The following is a 6,429-nucleotide window of genomic DNA, read 5'->3' as shown; positions in this document are numbered from 1 at the left end:
GCCAAGATATCTTGGTAGAGGGAAGCGCCCCCTGGAGGCCGCTGGGCCTGTGTGGGAGCCTGAGACAGGAGCCTGCAGGCTGGGAGCGACCATAAGCCAGAGTGGTTCCCTTTGTGCTCTAAGGGCTCAGTCCAGCCTGGGCAGGGGAGGGTGGCTAACCCGGTGGTGGTGACTTCGCTCATTGGATAGAAGCTTTTAAGGCTCCAACAGGGATGGGGTTACCCAGGGCAACGTTTCTGGATCCAGTTCCTGCTAAATAAATGACCCTTGGGGAATTGGTAGCCCAGAGCTGTGAGTTTGGGTTTCTCCTGGTAACGAAACGCCCAGTCCAGGGGTGACTGGTATGCTCTAGGACTTTTCAGTTTCTAGAGAGTTCCGACATGGTAACAGGAGGCAGCAGTGCTGCCACGGGCTGGAAGTCAAGGAGGCTTCAACAGCATCCAGTTAACTCTACTTGGGCTAGGGACCAACACCGGCCTGGACTCATTTGACCTGGAAAGAAAGGATTTATGGCCAGAATACAGCTCAGCTTTGGTTTTCCTGTCTGGCTGACAGGAAATACTGCTGTTCCTAGTCCAAGGGAGGGAGAGAAGTCAAATCAGTTCTTTGATTTGTCACTCTTTAGAGTGGTGGGGCTGGACCTCCTATCAATTGGACATCAAATCCATGGTATCTCGTTTTGGTTAATGGGAGTTGACAGGTGGTGGTGGATTATGTTTCCATAAGAGGCATTTTTTAAAAATATATTTTATTGAAGTATAATTGACTTACAATGTGTTAATTTCTGCTGTACAGCAAGGTGACTCAGTTATATATATATATTTTTCATATATATAAGAGGCATTTTGTAACGTGATCAAACCAACCCCCCAAAACTATGATCACGATAAGGAAAACAAGGATGCTGGGAGAGAGCAGCGTCCCATTTATTAAAGTCATTCTAAGACGGAAAGAGACACGAATAAGGGGAGAAAAATGGGAATGAGAGGTCAGGTGATTTCCTAAGCCTTCAAAGTTAGTATGATTTCCTCCCCTTTCATTGCGCTTTACTACATCCCTTTGTATATCTGGACTTATTTGTAGACTTCATATTACACACAGTTGGCTTGGTCAGGCTGGGCATCAGAACCAAGCTGCAGCTGCGGCCGTGTTGGTGAGGAGATGGAGTGTGAAGCAAACGGTCGAGCCAGCCCTGGGGTAGGGGACGTCCCCGAGAGCCAGTCCCTGGCTCCAGGATATTGGCTGGACAAGGGGTTGAGTTTTAGGCTTCTCAAAATTTCAATAAACCAGTTGGAAGAAAAGGGCCACAACAGGATAGCTGATTCACCTGGGAAAATCCAAACCACCTGACTGACAAGTGGTGGAGAGGAGGTGGTGCCACTGGGAGCAGCTGCCTGGAAAGGAGAACCAGGTAAGAGCAGCCGGGCTGGAGGTTGTGCTTGCTGAAGGGGACAGATGAAAGCCACAGCTGAGTTCCTTCGGGTACGCGTGTCTAGGAAGCCAGTGTATGTCCTCCACGTTCACCAAGGTTGGACCACGGTTCACTCAGGTTATTCTTTGTGGCTGGTTCTCGGCACTGCGCTCCGGACCGCCCTGGTGAGTTGCTTGGTCCTGTGAAAAGCCACCTCTTTCTCTTGCAGAGGTGAGCTTGATATGTACCTTCCTTTACAGTTGCCCCAAGGTCAAGGGTATTAATGGCCCAGTTTTTTAAATTCTTGATACGCTAATCCCATCTGTAGAGTAGCTACCACTTCAGCAAAGAACTACCTCAGCTCACAGAGCTATCAACTCGCAAAGGTTTAAAAAACAAGACGAGTAGATGAGAGCCCTGAACTAGGGCTGAAGAGAGCCGAATTCGATTTCTAATAATAGAGTGTAGTGGATTATGCCTGGGCTCTGAAGGCAGGTTGCCTGAGTTCAAAATCCTGGCTCTGTCGGTAGCTGGTAATCTCGGGCGAGTTACTTCTCTCAGCCTCAGTGTCCTCATCTATAAAATGAGGATAATAGTAGCTTTCACCACATGATGTGTCTGTGAGGACTAAAGGAAATAATGCTTATAATGCACTTGACCTCAGGACCAAGGGAGCACTCAGGTGCCAACTGTCGTCATCTACATAGAGCACGTGACCAGGGCTGAACCTGCAAGATGGAAAAATCCGGCTCCTGCGGCTGTCTCCAGACTGCATGAGGGTGGACTTCTGGGTATCTCACAAATGCTTCCCACCCCTGAGATGTGCCCTCCCTGTACAAGGCAGGGTGAATAAAGAGACGGCAGGGGACCCCAGAACTGGAGTGACACACTCCAGAGTTCAAAACCGGAGAATGTACCTTAGATCTTTTGCCAGCCGGAGTGAGACTGTCACCCCCTCCCTCTGCTACTCAGTGGCCTCTAAACTTTGGGCACTTGGTGCTCTGCCTGGCAGAATTGTTCAGAAGCCCCCATGATGTTGTTACTTAAAGTGGATCTTTGGCCATGCCCTGGGGGTGCTTGTTAAGAGGATTCCTGGGCTCGAGCTCTGACCTGCAGCATACCACGGCCCACCAGCCAGAGTCGGGCTGTTTAACAAGCTCTCCCAGGTGGTTCTCATGCACTCAGGTTTGACTCCCAACAGCAAAGTAACCCAGGGAACAAAAGGAAGCTCTTGGGGAAAGTGAGTCACAGCTGAATTAGCCAGGTGGGTCTGAGACCGGGCTCTTTAAGGCTGCACTCGGGGAAAGGGGGCGGAGAGGGGCTTGTTAAACAGTCCTATTAATAGGACTGCCTTGAGGGTGTTTCCCTTCTCCCCGTGGGTCTCCAACGCTAGTGAGGGCTGCCCCGCCACCTGTTTTTGAAGCCCTAAGCAAGGGTGATACCATGGGGCAGCACCCATTTTTATGCCACACACTGGCTGGCCTCTGTCACCAGGCAGATTTATAAGCCAGCCAGAGCAAGGCTATCTCTGAGGCCTGTTTGCCGGGCTCTGTTCTGGACAGCCTCCGGGAACATGAAACTAGAGCTTTTCTTTGCTCAAAACAGTTTCTCTAGCCTGAGGAGGAAACCCAGTTAGGGAGAAGGAGTTTACCAGCCTCTACATTTGGATGCACTGAAAAACCATGGAAAAACCATGGTAGGAACTAGGACCCTTCTGAAGCACTGCTGAATCATGAACGGGCAAAGACAGTGTCCTTCACTTGGGTTCGATAGTTTGGGGTTTACTAAGGCACGGGCTTAATTAATACATCCCCACACTTGCCGTGAGAAGGGGATAAACAAAAATATTTTCTAGTTCATTTCTCAGGTAGAGGATCAAATTGGCCAAATACTCATTCCTGGACCGGGTTTGAGAAGCAGGCTTAGCTGTGCGCAGGACTAATGGCACCGGGCCCTGCTCGAGTTCTGGAGGCTCTCCCAGCAAACACCATCACCCAGCCGGTAAGTGTTGTCCTTGCTCCGTTAGGGTCAAGGTGGGGACAGGGAGCCCGAAAGCTTCAGAACCAGTGCCTGGGTGGTTTAGGTCACAGGCTCTGAGCCCACCTATCTGGACTGGCTCTGGGTGACACTGCCGTGGTTTCCTGAGGCATGAGGACAGCAGTAGCACAAAGTGCCATTGTGAGGTGTGAAGGCATAAGTTGGAAAGCCTGGCACTTTGGAAGGACTCACATGTTAACAATTCTTAGGTCTATCCACCGGCATGGGTCCTGGCCACGCAAACATTTGAGTTTTGTTGAAATATGGAGTGAATAAACCCTATCCTTCAGTGTGTTCAAATCCTCACAAGAAAGGGGCAGTAAATATATGTTGAATACCAAAGGGTGTGGTAACGAACAGGCTTTGCTTGACTTCTGAAGGGATTCCAGCAAGACATCATCTGTTACCATTTGAAAATGTATCAACTTAGGAAATGAAACACATGGAGTCATCAACGGCTCGGAGGTGGCAGGGACAGACCCGGGGCTGAAGGACAGTGGCCAGCGGCTTTGGACCAAAAGGCCATAGCAAGGCCAGCCAGCTGAGAGGAGGAATGTCACATCCATAGCAGGCTAGTGGGAGACTTCAGGTACGGGAACTCTGGTTCAAATGACTTGACTGTTTCCCAACCAGGTAGTGAGTCCAGGGCCCTCTCCTTTGCAGAGAGCTGCCGTGAACGGTTCGACAGGCCTTTCCATCTGGGAGCTCCCAGGAGGCCAGGTGTGGTCTTCCTGCTTGCTACTGCACCCCAAGCACAGCGCCTGGCCTGTCACAGGCACCACACACAGACACAAGCGTGTGTGTATGTTCATCTCTGAGCACTGTTAGGTCAGTCCTGAGGTTGCCTCTGCATGAGTTCAATCCATGGGTATTTGACCAGCATGTATTCTCAGCCCAGCCCTGTGCCAGGCACTGGGGAGATTCAGGGCACCTAATGAAGCCTAGGCCCTGCCGCCAAGAAGCTTAGAGGAGTTGGAGACCAGATTCATGCACGTGGCACAAGCGTGCATGTCCGGGCTACAATGCCAGAGGAGTTCAGAGGCTGCGGCCCTTGATGAGAGAGGGCTGGCAGGTGGGAGGGGCAGGGAACAGGGCCAGGTCATAGCTTCTCAAGCTTTTGCTGCGCTCTCCTTCCTACCCGAACAGAACCAGCTCCGGGCTCCCGGTGCAGCCGGCAGAGAAGCTGGGTGGAGGCTATGGGTGAAAGGAAGGTGGGCCAGAATCTCCCCCCTGCATGGGCTGGCTAACCATTCATATCCCACCACGTAGACTGGCCACCATGGGATCCAGGCCCAAGGCAGCCACTGCTCTCGAGACAGAGGGGAGGGACTCGAGGGGTGGAGCCCAGTGAAGCATTCACCTTCCTTGGGAGCATGGTGTAGGTCTCCAGGGTACTCATGTCATCATCCCTGTCATCATCCCCCTCACAGAGGGGCCACTGCAGGGCACTCACATGCTCCTGCCAGGCACTGGTCAGCACGCCTGGGCAGCAGAGTCCCTGCAGCCCCAGGGTGCACCCAGCCTTCCCCTTGAGAGAGCTGTGCCACTGAGCCTGTTCTGACTCTGGTAGCTGAAGTCCCAGGCTCCTGTCACCCACTTTGTCTCATTGGCCCAGGCCATCACAGGTACAGCAGATGGCAACATGAAGTCCCACATCCAAGAGTACAAAAATGCAATACCTTTTATTATGGAAAGAATTTAATGTGACCAAAGGCTGTGAGAGTAGAGTACTAAACCCTAATGTAGGGACTTCCCTGGTGGCGCAGTGGTTCAGAATCCGCCTGCCAATGCAAGGGACACGGGTTCGAGCCCTGGTCCGGGGAGATCCCACATGCCGTGGAGCAGCTAAGCCCATGCACCACAACTACTGAGCCTGCGCTCTAGAGCCCGCGGGCCACCACTACTGAGCCCAGGTGCCACAACTACTGAAGCCCGTGCACCTCGAGCCCATGTTCCGCAACAAGAGAAGCCACTGCAATGAGAAGCCTGTGCACTACAACAAAAGAGCAGCCCCAGCTCGCCGCAACTAGAGAAAGCCCACACTCAGCAACAAAGACCCAACACTGCCCCCCAAAAAAACCCTAATGTACCCATTATCCAATGTCAACGATTATCAACATGCAATACTTCCTGAAAGAAAAGGGATGGAAAATGCATTATTATTAAAAGTAAGAAAGTGTGGGTATAGCAAAGGGACACGGAGCCAACTGAAAGAGCTCCTGATGGCCAAAGCTGGAACAATCTGAGCAGTAAAATAAACATAGTATTGGAACACTGATACATAACCCGAAGTATAAAATCAATATTCATGAGTGCATACTGATATAAATGATTGAATAAATGGAGTGTAGACAAACCTCCCAAAGAATTCCAAATAATTTATGTAGCTACTCTACCCTCGAGGATGTGGGGCATAACTCCCCATCCCTTAAGTGTGGGCTGTGCACACGGACTTCCTTCTAAAGGGAACAGCAGGGGAAGGGGAAGAAAGAGGAACCTTATGGTGGGGAAACCTGACAAACCTCAGCCAGGCGGCCAGGGTTAACAGCGTTAGTGATGAGCCATGTTGATAGCATGTTGATAGGATGTGATCAGAGGGCACTTGACCTCTGGGGTGTTCCTCCCCCCAAACCCAGTCTAATCAGAAAAAATGGACACAAATCCCAGTTGGTTGACATTCTGCAAAATACTTAACAAGTCCTCAAAACTGTCAAGGTCATTCAAAGCAAGGAAAGTCCAAGGATGTCACAGCCAAGAGCAGCCTAAGGAGACCTAATGACTATATGTAATGAGGTATCTTGGATGGGATCCTGGGGCAGAGAAAGGACATCAGGTAAAAACTAAGGATTCTGAACAAAGTATGGACTTTAGTTAATGTATCAATATTGGCCATTAGTTAGGATGAATGTATCATACTTATATGAGATGCTAACAAGAGGGGAAACTGACTCAGGGGTGTATGGGAACTCAGTGAAAGTTTA

The sequence above is a fragment of the Mesoplodon mirus genome (assembly GCF_964341445.2).
Source record: "Mesoplodon mirus genome assembly, chromosome: 4".
Taxonomy (NCBI): domain Eukaryota; kingdom Metazoa; phylum Chordata; class Mammalia; order Artiodactyla; family Ziphiidae; genus Mesoplodon; species Mesoplodon mirus.
The sequence above is the reverse complement of the archived record's forward strand: the minus strand, read 5'-3'. Positions refer to the sequence as shown.